General features: G+C 32.8%; 2 long non-coding RNA genes across 2 annotated transcripts in view; both read right to left on the reverse strand.

Annotated features, from left to right (window-relative positions):
• The window catches only part of LOC140698922 (uncharacterized), an 82,593-nt gene that overhangs the window by 6,372 nt on the left and 56,762 nt on the right, over positions 1 to 19,459 (reverse strand). The window contains exons 4-5 of the long non-coding RNA XR_012076931.1: positions 11,733 to 11,839; positions 4,978 to 5,093 (exon numbers count right to left, since the gene is read on the reverse strand). This is a non-coding gene — a long non-coding RNA (uncharacterized lncRNA). The remainder of the gene's footprint in view (positions 1 to 4,977; positions 5,094 to 11,732; positions 11,840 to 19,459) is intronic.
• On the reverse strand, positions 2,309 to 3,779 carry LOC140698923 (uncharacterized). The gene is made up of 2 exons (XR_012076932.1): positions 3,710 to 3,779; positions 2,309 to 2,492 (listed from the first exon to the last, which is right to left on the reverse strand). It is a non-coding gene; the product is annotated as an uncharacterized lncRNA (long non-coding RNA).

Genomic DNA, 19,459 nt, shown 5'->3' on the forward strand with positions numbered 1-19,459 from the left:
ATTCCCAGTTGAGAGAATCTAGGCAGCTTGAATACTTAAGGAATAAATTACAGTCGTAGGAAAACTTACTCAATTTAAATTGGTCCCAATTAGAGTGATTCTCCTTGAATTAAATCCAGTTAAGTCATACCTAACATCTTTATGTCTTTATTAATAACACAGAGAAATGCAACTAAAATATACTATGTAAAATATTGTTCAGTGTATGTTCATTGTCACAAATGATGATTTATAAATAGTACAATCTTAAGACTCACATCACTGTTGATAGATACAAATATGACACATATAATTTCCCTCTAACAGACAAAAAAGAAGCAGAAGAGTCCTCCAGGCAATCTGTACCATTCACTTTGAAATGATTTACTAAAATCTGAAATAATAAAATACCAGACAAAAAGAAAATATACTTCATGTTGATTTGGGGATTTACAGAACAAATTAAACTATATCTTAACTATTTTCAGAAAAAAAGCCTAATCAAAAAAGTCTTTTGGGGATACATTCGTTTACTCAAAAAAATGAACAATGCTTTTCTGAAAACACAGCAGGTATTTTCCATACCAACCAATGGACTGGCATGATTCTTGACTGTTATCTTATAATAAGAATGCAAAATTATGTTTACAACCTCTTTTGAACTTGTCATGAGCTTTGGCATATGCATTTTTTAATTCTCTTGCATTTTCAGGAGATGAATGTTTTAATTTGGTCTTCCAAAATTTTTTATTTAATATATAAAAAACTGAGCAGAACATGTAGTTTTATTTTGGTTTATGCTTGTATACATGAATTTTAATTAACTCAGCAACAGCTGATAATAAGATTATTAGCATGTACGAAGTGTGCAGTTAATAGAAGCAGAACTAGAGGCAATTAGTGGAATTAGGTGTTTTTTCTACCAAGAAACAGTATCCTAAATACTAATTGTTTATGCCAGTCCAATCAGTGCAAATATCACTAGCAGCATCATTAAATCAATGTAACACTATATTATTAGCACTAAACAGACTTACTCATTTGGTAACAGATTGCCACAGTGATCAGCTTATGAATATTTTCCATGACTTCATATGCACAAGGGAAACTTGGTTTTGCAACAGCATTTAATTTTAGTTATTTTTGAAAGGGAAAAACATGCTTAGTCTGCCATAGGTACAGTGTCTGTATGTCACACTCAAAATTACTCAATGACTTCTAAGATTTTCAACTAATTATTGTTAAGCATTTATTTTTTATTAATAAAGAACTAGAAACTGTTATGAAATAAAAGTACTGTGCCCTAATGAATCAAAAAATGGAGTATGAGACATTTAGTGGTAATTTTTTACTTTTTTTCCTTAAAGGTCCATATATTTTACTTTTCATACTTCATACTATCTAATGCATTTGGCATGAATGTTATTTTGAGGGTAGAGAAGTGGACTTCTGATCTTTCTCGTGGATTATTTATTCCTATGGAAGAAACACTGTCTATTTGACATGTCATGTGAATATAGAGAGCCAACATTCTTCCTTCAGTTCTGTTTGCAATGTGTCTTTTATTCTCTTCCCTTCCTTTTATCAGTCCTTCTTCCCTCTCTTATCATTACCTTCTATTTTTAATTCCTTAACAAAGGTAGATATGTAACTTCAGAACAGAGAGGCTCCTGCTTTTGTTTGGAGTTTCATATCTAGGCCCATCCATGATGGACCTAGAGATTATCATACTAAGTGAAGTAAGTCAGAGAAAGACAGATTATCATGATATCATTTGTATGTGAAATCTAAAAAATAACAAAAAAATGAACTTATTTACAAAACAGAAACAGACTCATAGACATAGAAAACAAACTTAGGGTTACCAAAGGGGAAATTAGGGGGAGGGATAAATTAGAAGTTTGGGATTAACATATATAAAATAGACAACCAGCAAGGTCCGACTGCATAGCACAGGGAACAGTATTCAATATCTTGTAGTAATCTATAATGGAAAAGAACCTGAAAAACAATAGATTTATATATATATCACTTTGCTGTATACCTGAAACATTGTAAATCAACTTTACTTCAATAAAAAAAGGAAAAAAGGAAAGTAATGAATTCTAAATAATAAAGGATGGTATTTCAACTTTACTTATATCCATTAAAATACGTGGTTGTGGTTTCCAGTTTTTTAGTAATATTTTAATTTTATTTTGATGTCATAGCCATTCTGAAAGATTAATCAGTGTGTAATCAAGATGCAGTTACTCCGAATGCTGCATTCATGAAGGAGTGGGTCATGGGACAGTGTTTTCTTGGAACCACCAAGACAGGACATGGCATCTCTATTTCTGTCCAATTGGGGAAAATTTATTTTTAGATCATACTTCCATCATAAAGTTACTCTTCTCCAGCCAGAAGAAGTTTGATGGATGTTTCCGTCTTCCATAATTCCTACAGGGAGACACATATGGTGTGCAGAAAAGCATCCTCAGTTTTGAGAGGAGTGTAGCCCAGCAGATCTATTGCTAGATTGAAAAGCAAAGAAGTCAAGCAGCATTAAACAAACTAAACAAATCTCTAAGCAAAGCTCAGAGCTTTGAGAAGATTGAGTGAAACTCTACCATGATGCTATAAATGCTGTCTACAAATTCAGTTACATGAAGTGGGCAGTCATATTATTACTGGGCAGAATGTAGAGCCAGTTTTTATTTGTGTCTTATTCTGATTCACATTATCAAGCAAAGGTCCCTAAAGGTAAATATCATGAGCTAACTGAAGAAAATGTGGAAGGCAGTAAATCAAAGGCAGGAGGGTTTTTTTTTTTTTAAGAACACAAAAGTTATAAACCTTAAGATTAGTAATGATTTCTATTCAATAGATGTTAATTGATGTTAACAGACCGCTGTGACTAGGAGAAGATACTTATGACATTTAAAATGGTCGAGGAGTGAATATCTAAAAAAATGAAGAAAATCTAAATTAAATAAAAATAATTAGGAAAACCAATAGAAGATAATCTGTATATATTAATGAGCTGTTAGAAATATAAGCCAAAATGGCTAACAAGCATATGAATAGATACTCTAACTAGAAGTTGGAAAAATGAAGATAAAAACAATTGTAAAGTCTTGGTTTCCATCTATCTTGAATGGCAGAAATGTGCGCCTTTTCATCCAAATGGCAGAGACATGAGGAGATGAATTTAAGCTTTATCAAGTGTATGTAAAATCTAACCATTTGTAGATTTCAGTAAAACAACATCTAAGTTATGCATGCTTAATCCTGATACGCTAAGTATCCTTTTTTGGAAATAAGTTATAATCTTCACTCTCTTCTACGTTTTCCTCTATATCACCGAAGATGGAGTATGGGAATACATTTTCCAAAATTTGTTGCTATCCTAGTTTTGTTACGATTCCTCCTACCAGAAGCAATCACATGTAATTTGGAAGGTAAAAGGGGCTGCGATGACAGCAACAGACATGGTATGGGACTCAGCAGATGTGAGCTTTTGCAGCCTCTTGATGTCTCCCTGTGAGTCACCTTCAGTGAACATTGAAGGATTTTTCTTTTTCCTTTTTTCAGCTCTTCCGCTTGCTGATGCTGTGGAAGTTAGGAGTGATTCTGAGATATTATCTACTCAGACCTTTCCAAGAGTTTTGTTAACCTAACTCTGGTTAAATACCATCCCCTAATCCCTAGAGTGGTATCTAACTGTATATTGACTGAAACACAAACTCACCCTTGTGGAGGGGCTCATAACATCATCGTTCTTTATAAGGATGAGCAGTCACAGGCTACAAAACTGAGCATACATAAGTAAAATGAGGCAAGCAGAATATTCCTAAACAGTAAGAAGCAACAACTTAGAAACATACAAAGAAGAAAGGGTGTATCTTCAAACACTGATGTTGAGAATGAATGAGGAGTAAAATAATGACACATATTTAAATAACATGCCTGTAAATTAAAAGACACACACTCAACAACAATCCATATTTGATGAGGTTTTGTGAGTATTTCAGAACATATTAAATAAGAAGAGTAGGAATTATGTGGCTGGAGGGGCACAGGGAAGCAGACCAGAAGAAAAAGGGGAATAAAATGATATGGAATAATACAAAACAAATTAAGGCAAAATACAAAAGGAATAGATTTGAATGGACAGATGACTACAGTGGGCTAATTATAAGCTGAGGAATGCAACAGTGTATAAACTCTCTTTGTACACCTAAAGACCAAAAAGGAAACAATAAATACCATACAGAATAAATGCTTTAATTAGCATTTGTTTGCTCACAGTTCACACTAGTATTTCCAGATTTATTTTCCATATAGTACTTTGTACTAAATTTAGGGTTTGAAAACTTTGTTCTCTTCAATAGATGTATATCTCTCTTATGCATGTTTTCCTGAAACGTGTCCCTTGTACCTATATCCATACTCTGCAAATATCTATGCATCCTAAAACAATGACTACATTAATTTAAAATGCAGAAGGCTCTGAAATGTTGCAAAGAACTGCTTTTTCAACATCTTTTTACAAGTATTGTGTTTATTGAATTCAGGTTTTTAAATGAATTAACATTTAAACAGGTAGATATATTAAAAATGTTAAAGGTGTTAACATTTAAATATAATAGAAGAAACAAAATATATTGCAGTGATACTGTTTTTTAAATGCCAGATTTGTTCTCTTCCTCTCCCCTACCCTGCAGCTAGTTTATAGTTAGGTAAATAACTCAGATAGGACTTCAAGAAATCTTAGTTTCCCCCACTCCACACACACATACAACACACTAACATCATTACTATTGCAGAGAACTGATCATCTTTATCCTTGCACGCTATCGTTTTTGTTTGAGAAGTAACATGTCCAGCTCCAAGGGACATGTGATGATTTGCCTTAGCCAATCATGATGACCCTGTACCTCTGCTAGGGATTAGTCAAGGGAAGGGCAATGACATGAATAAAGTCAGCCTCAGGGATCTAAGAAAAGATTTTCCTACCTGATGGAGGCAAGAGTGGCATGAAGAAAATGCTCATTTGTTCCTCTTCACCCTTCCTCAAGCCTTGGATAGTCAATGAAAATGTGATTTCTCTACCGGTAGCTGGCAACTTGCCCCTACCAAACAGTAAGACAAAGGACTAAACCAAATGCTTAAGGTGAATGCTTAACATGGTGAAATGCTAAGATAGAAATAAAGAGATAAGAATTTCTAATAGTTTGCTTTCTTTTCTTTACTCAGTTATCTTTTCATACAGTTTCTAGTAAATTGCCAAAATCTTATAATTAAATGGGATTCCTATGAGAAGTAAAAGCGTATGAATATTAATTAGGAGAAATAACTATATTGAATTTTATGATTAATGAAAACAGAAGGAGCCAATTGAATTATTTTCTGTATTCATAGAGTCTAGCTGGAGGGGAGTCTCATTTTATAAAGCTTTATAGTTTAGAGTAGACGGCTTATAGTTTCAAAATAAAATTTAAAAATAATGTAAAGTGTAATAAGCTTAATCTAGAAAACTTATTAAGTGCAATAATTTAGAAAATTGGCACTTGAATCATTAAATTATTACTAATTGCACAATTGGTTTATTATGTACTTGGTTAAGAAGTCCTTTAGGCCGTAAGTCATCAATTAAAAATTCTTAAATTAGTAACAAGGCTCTAATCAAATAATTTATTTTTGGAAAACAAGAACATGATTAAAAATTGCTTCAGGGATTCTTCATTACTCCTGTTACATAATAATGTAATTTTCTAATTAGTAATAAAATACTTGTAACTGTGTCAAGACTAAATTTAAGTTTAGAAAAATAATACTGCGTTTATACTGACAATTCCTATTTTCTCCGTTTTGAAGCATCTGCTCTTTACTGGGATGCTGATAGTTGCCTCCTTTCTTGCCCTTCTCTCATTTATCCTTTAAGCTGCTACTGGTTTCTTTATAAAACATAAACTTGGTAGGTCAGTCACTTTTCTTACAAACCTCGTATAGCCACTCACTGCCTTTGAATACAATCTAGTGTACTTCAAAGCCATACATGATTTTGGTACCACCTCTCTTCCTCAGTCTTACTTCTTTGCATTCAGATAAGCACTCTACCGTCTGCCACACTGAACTTAATGGTGCCTCTTGGAATGCCTCTGGTAGACGTGAGCCCTTGTTCCACATTTTTTGCTAAGTTCAGCAGCCACACGTTGTTTCTGACAATCTACCAGGTATGAAATAATACCTTATGGTAGAAGAAGCCGATTCATATCTTTGTCCAGTTTTTATAGGTTTACCCTTCATAGACATCCTTTACATTTTTCAGACCCAGATTAGTTGTCAATCATATGTGTTGCAAACATCTTCTCTCAAAAAATGTGGGTTTGTAAAATTTTCTCACCATAGTATTTTTGATAAGCGAAATCTATTAAATGTAATTGAATTTTTCAAGATTTTCTGTTAGATTTAACATTTGAAAATTTATTCATTGACAAATGCTGTTTATACTGAAATGGTAAACTGTACTTTTAAGTTGTCCTCTAAAAAGTTGTGGATTTTGTTTGTTTTGTGCAGCTTTTAAAGTTTTTCCTTTCAAATTTAAGTCTGTATTTCACACAAAATTATTTTATTTTTCACTTAAAGAATCATTTTGACAGTCTAAATTTTTTAAGAACTCTATCATTTTCCATTCCTCAGTAGTACCATTTTTTGTCATATGCTTAGTATGCACACTTATATGTTACTATTTCTGGGCTCTCTGTTCTGTTCCACTGATCAATTTGCAATCCTTTGCGTTAATACCATATTATTTTTTAATTGTTTTATTGGTTTATTGTTGCTTTTTATTGATTTTATTTTTAAATCATTTTGATAATGATATGCAAACCTTCACATATTAATTTTTTATCATTTTGATAATGATATGCAAACCTTCACATATTAATTTTCTTGATCAGTGTTATCTTAGTTATGCTTGTTCATTTGTACTTCTTATGCACTTTCTATTAATCATCCTCAAAAATCTTAGGATGGTTTTGAGTATAAGAAATTAAATGTTTTTTCTCCACAAAAGCATGGTACATACATTGTTTGAATTTTTCCTAGTTACCTGTATATTTGTATTGATCTTAAACTTCTATATCTGAAGATATGTTTAAACCTCTTCTTCTAGTGCAGCAATTGTAAATTCTGTGGTATTTTAAATTTTATTGTCCATTTGCTTGTTACTAATATGTAGAAATACAATGGATTTATATGTATCGGTTTTGTGACTTCTTAAGTTGCTAAACTTACTATGACTGAGTTATAGGAATTTTTTTTTCCTTTTTAGGTTACTTGGGAAGTTCTCCGCAGACAATCATGCCATCTAAAAATAGGGACTGCTTTATTTCTTCCTTTCTAATCTGTATACATTTTTTTCCCTCTACCTGCCTTAGTGCATTTGCTGAAACTTCAAATAATATGTTGAGAAAGAGTGATAAGAATATATACATTTTGGCCCACTTCCTGATCTTGTGGGACAGTCTTTTTGACCATAGCTTTAATATTAAGTGTAGGGTTTTTTTAATGTTCTTTATCAAGTTGAAGAAGTTTTCCTCTATTCTATTTTTCTGAGAGTTGTTATCAAATATGGATACTGAATTTTATCGTATGGATTTTCTTCCTTAATTGAAGTGATTATGTGATCCCTCTTTAGCCTAACAGGATAGATTACATTGACTGAGTTTTGAGTATGGAGCCAGATTTGCATGTCCAGAATAAACTCCACTTGATCATTTTTTATAATTCTTCCTATTTATAGCTAAATAATATTTATTGTTATGATAATATTTTCCTAAGGTGTTTTGCCTCTATATGAAAGATATTGATAGTTTGCTTTTCTTTTCTTTCTTTCATTTTTTATTTTTATTTTTGGAATTTGTCTGGTTTTGGTAGCATGGCAATACTAGCTTCAATAAATAAATTAGGAAGAATCCCTTTTTCTTCTATTTCTTAAAATGATTATGTAGGATTGATGATAATTCCTCTTTCAACGGTTGATTAAATTCTTCGGTGAAATCATCTGAGCCTGAAAATTCCTTTCTTGAAAAGTTTTTAATTATGAATTCAATTTCCTTTTTTGTTAACTACAATAACTATAGTGATGGCCTCTGTTGTATTCCCACCACTGATAATTTGTATCTTTTCTTTTTTTTCTTATTTGTCAACTTTATTGATCTCTTCAAAGAATTAGCTGTTTTATTGATTTTTCTCTATTGTTTTTCTGTTTTATTGATTCCTATGTTTTATTAGTTACCTCCTTCTGCTTGCTTCAGGGTTTTTTTTCCCCTTTATTTAAATTTTTTTTGAGACTCCTTTGACCAAAGTAGAAGTCTACTATTTGTTGTCTAAATTTTAGGACATTTTCCTATTAACTTTTTTGATTTCTAGTCTAATTCCATTGTGGTTGCAGAGCACAGTATATATGATTTCAGTTATTTTCAATTGGTGGAAGTTTGTTTCATGGTCCAGTATATGATCTACTTTTTATATGTTCCTTGAGCACCTGGAAAAAAATTTGTGTTCTGCTGTTTGTTGGGTGGTATGTTCTATAAATAACTATTTTATCCTGTTGGTTGACAGGGGCGTTGACTTGTCAGATATTCCTGCTAACTTTCCATTTAATTGTTTAATCAATTTTTGAGAAAAGTCTTGATATCCATAATTGTGAATATGTCTATTTCTCCTTTTAGTTTTATCAACTTTCACTTTATATATTTTTCAGCTGTTTTGTTTGGTTCACATATTTTTACGGATGTCATGTCTTCTTGGTAGGCTGACCCTTCTGACATTGTCTTTCATAATTTTCTTTTCTCTAATGTCAAATATTTTTGTATTATTATAACCAGTTATGGTTTTGTTTGATTAATATCTGTATGATAAATTTTTCTAAGCTTTTGCTGTATAGAATATAAATTGCCTATGTTTTATAGTTAAAGTTAGTTTCTTGGGGAGAGCATATAGTTAGGCCCTTAAAATATTCTGCCAACACCTATCTATTAATTATAAAAGTTGTACTCTATATTCAGTTTAATTATTGATATGTTAAGGATAAAGTCTATTGTTTTATTTTTTTTGATTTTGTTTCCTTTTTCCTACTTTCATACTTGAACATGTTTTAGAATTCTATATTAATTTGCCTCCACTCATTTAGTATATCTTCTTTCATATGTAGTGTTAGTGGTTGTTCAGAGTATACAAAATTTATTGGTCTGTCAACATCATCATTTTACCGGTGTAAGTGGAACATAGAAAGAACTCTTACCTCTTTCTACATTTCTTTACCTTAGCCCATTTATAGTATAATTATCAAATATTTTCTCTCTCTATAGAACTACATCACACAGTGCTGTAATTTTCGCTTTAAGTATCAAATGTAGGTTAGAAAATCAAGGGGAGAAAGAAAGCCTCTTGTATTTATCAACATTTTTGCTTGCTGTGTTCTTTTTTTCCTTTCTGGTGGTCCAAGTTTCCTTCTCCTATAATTTCTTGTTTAGAGAACTTCCCTTAGTCATTCCTTTACCGCTAGATCTGTTAGCAGGAAATTATTTTTGTATCCCTTCACCTGAAAATTTCTTGATTTCTCCTTCATGTTGAAACATTATTATTGATGCTCCTTTAAAATCTTTGTCAGATAACTTTAATATTTCTGCCTTCTCAATGCTGATATCTATTTGTCATCTTTTTTATTCAAGGTTTTATCTTTGTGGTTCCTGGTAATATGAGTGATTTTAAATTGAAATCTGGTCATATTCATATTATGTTATGAGACTCTTAAACTTATTTAAGTTTTTTATACTGGCTTTCTCTGATATACTTAAGAGAATGGAAGGAATCACCTTATCATTGCCAGATGGAAATAGACGTAAGTTCTCCATTCACCTTCTCTTGACATCCAAGGTGGAATGATTCTCATTATTGCTGGGTGTGGACGTTTTGGCTCCCTACATGGTGTCCATTGACACCATAGTGTGGGAGAGCTTGTTATTAGCCATCAGTGATGATATTCCTAGCCCCCTACTTGACCTCTTTGATCACCCTCCCTGCGATTTGGGTGCCTCTTTACATCCTTACAAGGAAAGAAATCTATATTTTCCTCTTGACTTGCTGGATCAGGTGGGAGTGGGGCCAGAGTTTTTTCTGTGGTATGTAACGAGTAGAGTGGTTGCTGTCTAAAAGTTGCACTATTTGCTAGGTATCTCATTTCTTGCTCCTTCTTTTAGAGAGAGCAGTTCTTCTCTGGTAATTTTTTTGTCTGTTCCCATTGGCACTTCTAGGTTGCAAGCTTCTTTAACATCAGGTCTGGCATATATGATGCAAAAAGAAAACCCAGGGAACGAACTTCTTTTGTTCCTCCAGTCCCCATATCCCTAGCAAGTATGTGCTCTTTTTTTAACCTTTCAATAGTTTTCTTATGTTTATTTTAAATATAATGTTCAGGACTTTTAGTTGTATTTAGCAGGAGAAATAGGGAAAGGTATGCCTTTTTCATCCTCCCAGAAGTGAGAGTCTTCATTATTGTCTTTTGTAAGCCCTGTAAACTCTGTTACTGCCTTTCATTTTTTTTTTTAATTACAACCCAATCACAATACTGGTTTACACTAAGATCACCACAAGCTCACCTGTTTGATAAACATTTCCTTTATTTTCTTTAAAATTTACCTCAAAATTCTTTAACCATAAACACTTATTTAATTTCCCATTAAGAAAAAACATTGTAGAATTAGATTCATGCAGTATACAGTCTTTCCTCAATATTTTGAATTTCTTTCCTTAATATTATGTTTTAAATATTAACCCATGTTTTACTTGAAGTAGTTACCCATATTTTGGTTTCTATACAGTAATCTTTTTTATGAATATATCATAATTTATATATCCATTCTATTTTTGATTAAATTTATATTATTTCTAGTTTTTACCATTGATAAAAATACTACTATAAGGTATTTTCAGAAATGTCTCCTGCTACAGGTATGCAGGCTTCTAAGGTAATATTGAAGTTCTTCTTGTTTTTAACATGAAAAAATGCTGTATCCATTGAGTGAAGAAACATTAACCTTGCAGGAATGCAAGGTGGGATAATAAATACATTATTTTTTAGATTTTATTATTTGCATATGTTTCAGGACAGATTTGTATTAATTTATTGGTTTGAGTTTTTTGCATCTCACAGTAATGGGGATTGGGGTAAGTCTGTTTTCTGGTACCTCTTATTTCTCTCATAGCTCTAGACCAGTGACCCATGTCTGTTCAGTATCCTTGAGCCAACGTGCCATATGTTTTTAACCTCTCTTTTGCAGTGGGACAGCCTAACCTTTTCTGTTTTCTAGACTTGTGGGATTCAGTTCCGTATCTCTACTCCAGAAGAGCTGTGTGTTTTTCCCAGCCTCACTTATTTGTTATATACTGTTTGATACGAGTTTTTTTATATCAGTAGTCTGGTTGATTGCAGAATACGTGTTCCTCTTCATTACTGGAACCTGAGATTTGTCTTTCTTTTTTTTTCTTGATTCTTATTTTTAATCAATGTCTATTGTATTTTGTCAATTTCTATGTGTTTAGATTGGAGACTTGAAAAGACGAGCTCAGTCTAACATATTGACCATAATTCAACTGAATGTTCTTTAAAAATTAAAGCACAGATGTGGTATATTGTTTCAATATAGCACTATTTTTGCACTATATTGAGAAATTTTTAAAAGCAAATACTGAATGTTACTTACCTCTGATGCCATTCTGTAGTCACACATTGTTAGAAGTAGCTGCAGTGTATATCTGAAGAATAGTTTTCTCATTGACACAAAGCCCAATCTGAGGTATCAAACAGCCACTAAAAAATAAAAAGAAATAGAAGGCTAAAGGACATATATTTAAAATATATCTATATATAATTTTTAGAAAAAAGACAATAGAGTCCTTGAAAATAACAGTGAATCTTCTAGGAAAATCAATAGTGGTTCCACTGAAAATAATTTTTTTTCTACTCCAGACACAGGTATTAATTATTGTCAGGTGTGAAGAAAGAATATCAGTATAGTCCATATGCTCAAAAATCAAGTTCTTAAATTTTTCATTTTGTTTTCCTTTGAAACAGTGTTTTTCCTTTGATGATAGTATATTTGAAATGGAAGAGAATGAAAAGATAGTCTTGAAAATTTTTCTAAAGTCTCAATTCATCTTGAAATATGTAAAAACAATGTAAATGTGTTAATATTGGTCAAATTATACTCGCCTGACTATTCTATTAATATTAGCTATGGGGATTTTAATAATGCCACCTTCTATCCAACTGTTTTATTATGATCATTATTGCTCTGCTTTAATTGGACTTACTAAACTTTAAGTCTTTACTCTTTAGGAGGTCGAGGGCAATAAACTTTTACATTTAGTGTTTGAAGTTATAAATACTTAAGTGTCCAGATTGTTCTTCTTCCTATTTATTAGCTTTAAATTTACTATATTTCTTTATTATTATTGTTTTGTGTTATTATCCTCAGTTATCTATTGACCATACACTTTAGTCCAAACAAATGTATCTTTAATCCTCATAAATTCATGAAATAGATAATACTGTGATTTCTGTTGTATAATTAAGTACCCTGTGCCACAGGGATTTCCAGTGACATGTCCAAAGCTATAGATCTCCAAATGGCAGAATCTAAATTGTAAGTCATGTCTGTATGGTTTGGAAATATTTTTCTTAACAGTTGCACTCTATTACCTCCTACATACACAATTAACAATTAAACAACTCATCCCACCATCTTAATATATCATTTGTAATGCTGGTATTTATCATTTCTACCCATAATTCTTTTCTATCTTTTTTCCTCACTGTATGCTCAAATTGCACTGTATGCTTAAATTGAGTTAGATAGAACAAACATATTTATTGCTTCCTTTTACATTTTTGTTTTTTCTTCACAAGTGTTTAGAATTTCTTCATATAAATAATGATAAAAAGAACTTGCCATTATTTAATAAGTTGATTGACACATTTTAGGATTATACACACTCAACCTTTGCCCTTTCCTACATATCCAAGCAGTTTTATTGCTGTAAAAAATGTTTGCATGCATACTTACTTTCACCTTTATGTCTCTATGATTAAGTTAGTATTTTCCTTTTGTTAGACCACTCCAATAATTTTTTTCAATCAAAAAGAGACCTTTATTTTAAGTTGTATGTTTCCTTAAAAGTAAGGACTTTGTGAAACATTTTATATACTGTGGAAAATATACAAGTAGAAAAGTGCATGTTATAGTAATTTTTCTTATATGTACTCCAGAATCTCAAAGATGCACAGCATGGGATAGCTTAACGAGTATAACCTTAAGATTGTGAAGTTTTATAAATTAGGCTTTAATAAAATGTACAAAGTATTTTCATAAAAAATTTGTTTTACAAAGACATAGATGGTACAACTTATATAGCATGTAAGAGTTATTGCTGAGGTATGTATGTGTTCAGGGTATGTAAGCATAATTGTATTATTGCATGTAACACACAGCATTATAATGGCTTGCTTCGCTTCTAGAGCCTGTTTATATCAAGTTCTTTTCTGCAAACAAAGGAACAGTTCACTTCCCGGACCTCTTGTAATTAGTTGACACCTTATGACTAGTTCTGGCGAACGATCTGTGAAAGGAAATGATTTGAGTCACTCTAAGTGTGGACACAATATTCCCTAACCATGGTGTGAGAAGGATGCTGCATCTTTGCAGCTACAAGATCATGGCAATCTGTCAGAGTGAGGCCTTGAATGATTACATGAAGCGGAGCCCTTGCCCTATCAGCTCTGAGTGTATAGTTGAGTGACACGTGCACTATATTGTGTTGAGCCACTGAGATTTGTGTTTTGTTTGTATCGTGGCATCACCTGATACATCCTGTTGAACACATTTAAACTTTTACCCTTCCAACCTGAGCCATTTGGGTGCCTAAAAATATTCCTAGTTAATAAAAGGTAGATGCTCAATTGAGGTTGTTATTGAATACACCATTTTTCCCTCTGGATGAATTTAAAGCATGTAGGGGAGGAAAATAAGTTTTCCCTCTACCCTCTTACTTCTGTCTGAGACTCCTATAATAAAATATGGCTTAACAAGGGAAAAGCAAACAGAAGTTTATTAATGTGCATACCTCACGTATACATGAGAGATGCCCAGGGAAATATGAGTAGCTCAAAGAGATGTCTTTAGAACTCAAGATTAAATAGCATCTTACTAGAGAAAACAGAGGGGGATGTAAGTTTCTTAGGCGAGAGTAGAAGATTTTTTTTAGGAAAAATGAATGGGCTCTTATTAGAATAGATGGGGGTTTTAATAGTTAGCGATAAAATGTATCTGGTGTGGCCTTGACTTCTAGTCTCCTCATCAATCTTCCCTGGTTGATGACGCTCCCAAGGAGGGGATTTATGATAACTGAATTTCTTTTGGAAGATCTGTCTCTAGACAAATGAGGGGAGTTCAGCCAAAGGCTCTTTCTCTTCCTTTGCTGTTTTTCGAGTGCAGATAGCTCAAAATAATCAATATCCCAAAGTGGCATAGTTGAGTCGGCATAATCTGCTATCTTTTAGCAGCAGATCGGTTTCTAGGTGTCCTTTATATATGCTTGATAAATAACTGTAATGAAAGCTAGGTTTTACTTCCAGAATATTGGATTTGAGTTATTTTTTCCAAAGGATGTTTCTACATTTTTGTGGCACATCCATCCAGATGAGAATGAAGGCTTAACCTCTTTTCAGTAATTTTCCATCTTAGAACATCCATCCATCTATCCATCCGTTCATTCACTAGCTCTATACTGAACCTATATAGTAGATCTGCAAAAGGGAGAGCCTCTTTACACACCAGGAGAGTCAAGGTGTCACCACTACTGTGGAGCTCCAGAATCATTAAGTTCAATCATCAGTAGGCAGATAAAAATGGCTAAATCACTGAGTAGATGATGAATGCTTTTGTTGGAAGACTTTGGCCATGACCATGGCAGGACTTCTTGCTCTAACTTCTAACAATAGGCTGGTATCCAGGGAAGGATTAGAATAGGATCGTCAAATTTAAAAAACACACAGTCTTCCTCCAACTTTGTAGGCTTAAAAAATGGGAAGAGTTCTATGACTGAAAACTTAGTTGGAGGCATTGGGCTAGGAGCCAGATTATCACTGCTTACCCTCAATGAAACAAGGGAAAACAACACTGAAGTGGTTAGCAACTGTGTTAAAGAAGTATTGCCCCAAGAAGTCTACTTTGTTCTGTGCTCTTTTAAAAAATCTCAGAATGAGAAATGAATTGTTTTTGCAGTAAAGTTAGGTTTACTGTAGGAGAATGACAAGATAATTTATTAAAATACCGTTTTGTATTTTTAGTTTATTTTGCTCCTCCTTGTTACAAGATAGCAAAATATGATTTTTTTTTTGCTGTTACATTACTTTAAAAATAGAATCTTCCTGAAGAAGTTCCCTTATGAGTATCTACTTTCCCAACTTCTCAATGAAAAGATTAAGCAAAATTTTCTCAGAGGGGAAAGGGAGGGGAATGAGTACTTGGGGCCACAACGACAGCTGTGCCTGTCCTTGGGGAAAGAAGTGCATTTTGTGGTCTGGAAAAGGTAGGAGGGGACTCACTGTTCCCTAAATTAGCTGTATCTCACTACTTTGAAGGTCCTTAGTGATGTGGTGGGGTCACAGAGAAAAATGACTATGTGGAGAAGGAACCCTTGACTTGGCAAACATCTACACTGTCAGCTGTAGCCCTGATTACCTGCTTTTTAGAAATCACAGTGTCATGGACACTGAATATATCAGTGTAATCAGTGTGGTAAAAGACCCAGGAGACCTGCCTGAAGCCTTAAATTGTGGAAGGCTTCTGAGTACATTTTCTTAACCTAAAAGTGGGGATGCAGTTTTCAAGACTGAATTTCTCCTAATCTTATAGAATGTGACATAGAGTGAATTATATTTGATGTAAAGAATTGAATAAAATTCATATCTGTTCATCTAGAAACAGGAGAGAGAGGTTATGTTAGAAATGTGTTGGACAGTAAGGAATATTTTAACTAAGCTCATGTCATTTATAACCTTTGAAAGTATCACTAGTGGATTGGGTGCGAATGGGAAGAAGTGAAATATACAACTCTGTAAATTATCATGTGATGAAATGTTACCTCTGTATCTCTCAAAAGTGAAAATCATCAAGACATTTTTTTTCCTAGGTTATTAGGTGCTAAGATTTTCTTTACCACTTTTTCATGTATATGGTAGATATTTGAAATAGACCTTGCAATACAACTTACTGAATTCATCCTTAATCATTCATAACATATACACACTCAAGATATCCCTGTATGGCCACCCTAGCCTGTACCTGAAAGTTAATTCTAAGGATGCGCACTTTCCTGTGGGAGCATGTCTATCCTTGATAACACAGCTGTGTGAGAGATATGAAAGACAAAAGCTTGATTTCTGCCCCAGATCACTCCCCTTGTGGGTCACCCTCGTTTAGGGCACATCTAGCAAAGCCTTTCGTGGTGATCCTGACCTAATCTGCTAGCTATTAAGCTACATTAGTTGTTTATTGGAATGGCTGGCTTTACTGGAAATATAAATAATGAGAATTTGTAATGCCAATGAAATATCCTCCTAAAGGTTTATTTTCAGTGATTCTTCTCACACTTTTATGGCATGGTACAAGCTATCCTTTCTTGATAGCCTTATCTTGCTTAAGCCCTACAACTATTTTGTTTTTTTAAGTCAATGATTATACTGATTTTAGACTATTTCAGCCTCTTATAGAAACCTGGTAACTAGAAAATTTGTAACTTTTGGTCACAGTTTTGTCAGTAGGTCGGTATTTTCAGGCAATTTGTCAAGTGAGGTATTCTGGAAGTTTCTGGGGATAGACAGTTTTGTGAAATTCTTCTTTGGCATAACTGCTCTCTGTCAAACTTCTGCAGTCACATATTTTCATATACTTAAACTTTTTTATTTTTCCTGAAGCCTTTCTTACAATAATTGTTTAGTTCGCCATTAGAAGAATAATTATTATTGTACTTTACTTTTATTATTTAAATCTTGTATTGTTGTAATTATTTTCATCTTATTTCAAGCATAATTAAAAACAATAATTAATATAGTAATAATGAATTGCATTTATGTTTATAACATTCCCCAAGATTGATATTGTTTCAGAAAGGAAATTTTAGAATATATTTCTTTTATATATTGATCTTGAATATTACAGTTAACAATTTCTTCCCTTTGTTACTCAATAATCCTTCCTTTTAAGTTTTAACTTTTGAGTGTACTATAATATGCAGTATAATAAAAATGGAGAAATGAGCACTGAAAAAGTCTATAAATATTTGCATATGGAAATCACATATACATCCTTTCAACTGTGCTCCTGAAATGTCAGAGCACTGCACTTAAAATTTTTAAATGTTATTTTCTCTTAATTCATATCTTTGACAAAATACATAACATGCATCCATGGAGTTTGCAATACGTATTGGAGTTTTTTGTTTTGTTTGTTTTGTTTTTAGCTATTGAGGTTTCTATCTTTATCAATTTGTATTTTTGTCCCCAAATCCAGATGGTAAGTTCTGAATCATGGCACAGAGTTCAGCACTGGACATCTGCAAAAATGACAGGAGTGTTGATACCCCCTGGACCCTAGTACATCAGAGGAGAGTCAAGCGTGGTTGGTTTGTCACAGCATGGTGGCTTTCATACCGTGGGGAAGCTTTAGAGCACTTAAGAATGAGTGCCAGCTGATGTAGTAACCACTGTGCCTGATCTTATGGAATTTTATGGGCAGCACATGCCTCTGCAGCAGGCTTTACTAAAAGAAGAGACAGGAAAGAAAATAATAGATGGGAAATGAGCTGACAGGGCTTTGTATGATGACAAGAACACCTGGGGGCCACAGGATACAACCTGAAGGGATTACTGAGGACAATGTTGCACAGGGCTGGGATGGTTTAAATTGCAGATAGAGACTTGAGGTTCAGAAATTGTTATGCATTTGTAATCTTTATCATAACCCCATCTGACCCCCAATTCCTAGGTCTTGTAAGGCCTGGAGAAATGCTAACTACATAAATTATTTCCAATTACAGGTGTGGATGGGTGTGTGTGTGTGTCTACCAAAAGTGGAATTATCCTTTGTATTAATTTATACATAAAACATATACTTCTGAACAAGATTTATAAGCCTTTTCTCATTTTAGCTCAGCATCATCAGAAGCTATGGTGAATGGTAATCTTGGATTAAAGGCTATTTTGGGTGGGAAGTCTCACAATTTGTTGAGAATATAGGTACTATAAATGACTATTTATTAAGTATATCGTATAGAGAGAATCTATAAAAAATTACAAATGGTAAGTCTACAGCTGCTAAATTTTATATGTTGAACATACTAACGTAATCAGTGGTAGGCTAAATAATAGATTATTAAAACCCCAGAATTCTCATCGTACTTCCTTCCAGTTACTAATCAACAGACTAAGGGTAATGATTTCCAGCACTGTGATTAGTTTTTCCTGTTATCAAACTTATAATGAATGGAATCTTAAAATATGTACATTTTTTAACTTGGTTTACTTTGCTTAATATTTTTTTATTAGATTCATCTTTGTAGTTGCATGTACTATTGTTTGTTTGTTTTTTTTAAAATTTGGATATTCTTTTTTAAAGTTGCTTGTTTTTTTCTCCTTGATAGGCAACAATTCTTTCTATATTCTATATACCAATCCTTTATCAAATTTATGTTTTTTGTATTTTTTTCTTCCTATCTTGCATTTACATTTAACTCTTAGTAATAGTTGCTTAAAAAGCAGGAAACATTTAATGTCATCCAACTTTTCAAACAGTTTACATTATGATTAATATTTGTGTTATGTGAATATGTGTATGTGTTATTTAAGAAATACTTGCTAATAAAATTATATAATTTATTTTTAAAAAAAATTTTAGTGAAGTATAATCAGTTACAATGCGTCAGTTTCTGGTGTACAGCACAATGTCCCGGGCATGCATGTACATACATATATTCTTGTTTATGGTGTGAGGTAGCAGGAAAAAGTCATATATTCTCATGTGAATGTACAATTAAACATTTTCAATCTTCTGTTTAAAAAACCCTCCTCTGTTCATTGTCCTGCAGTGTCACATTTTCTTCAGTCAGATGTCTGTATGTGGTCTGTTCGTGAACTCTGTTCTGAATTATGTGTTTATCCTTTCCTCAATACTGCAAAGGTTTGACTTAGTGTGTAATAAGCTTAGGAATCTGGTAGTGTAAATTCTCCTTTTTTTTTTGTTCTTTTTCAAAATTGTCTTGGCTATTCTTAGGCTTTTACTCTTCCATATAAGTTTTCAAATCATCTTGTCAATGTTTCAAAAATCCACCTGGACCTTTAATTGGTGCTTAAATGAATCCACAGATCAGTTTG

Source organism: Vicugna pacos, chromosome 10 (assembly GCF_048564905.1).
Source record: "Vicugna pacos chromosome 10, VicPac4, whole genome shotgun sequence".
NCBI classification, from domain to species: Eukaryota; Metazoa; Chordata; class Mammalia; order Artiodactyla; family Camelidae; genus Vicugna; species Vicugna pacos.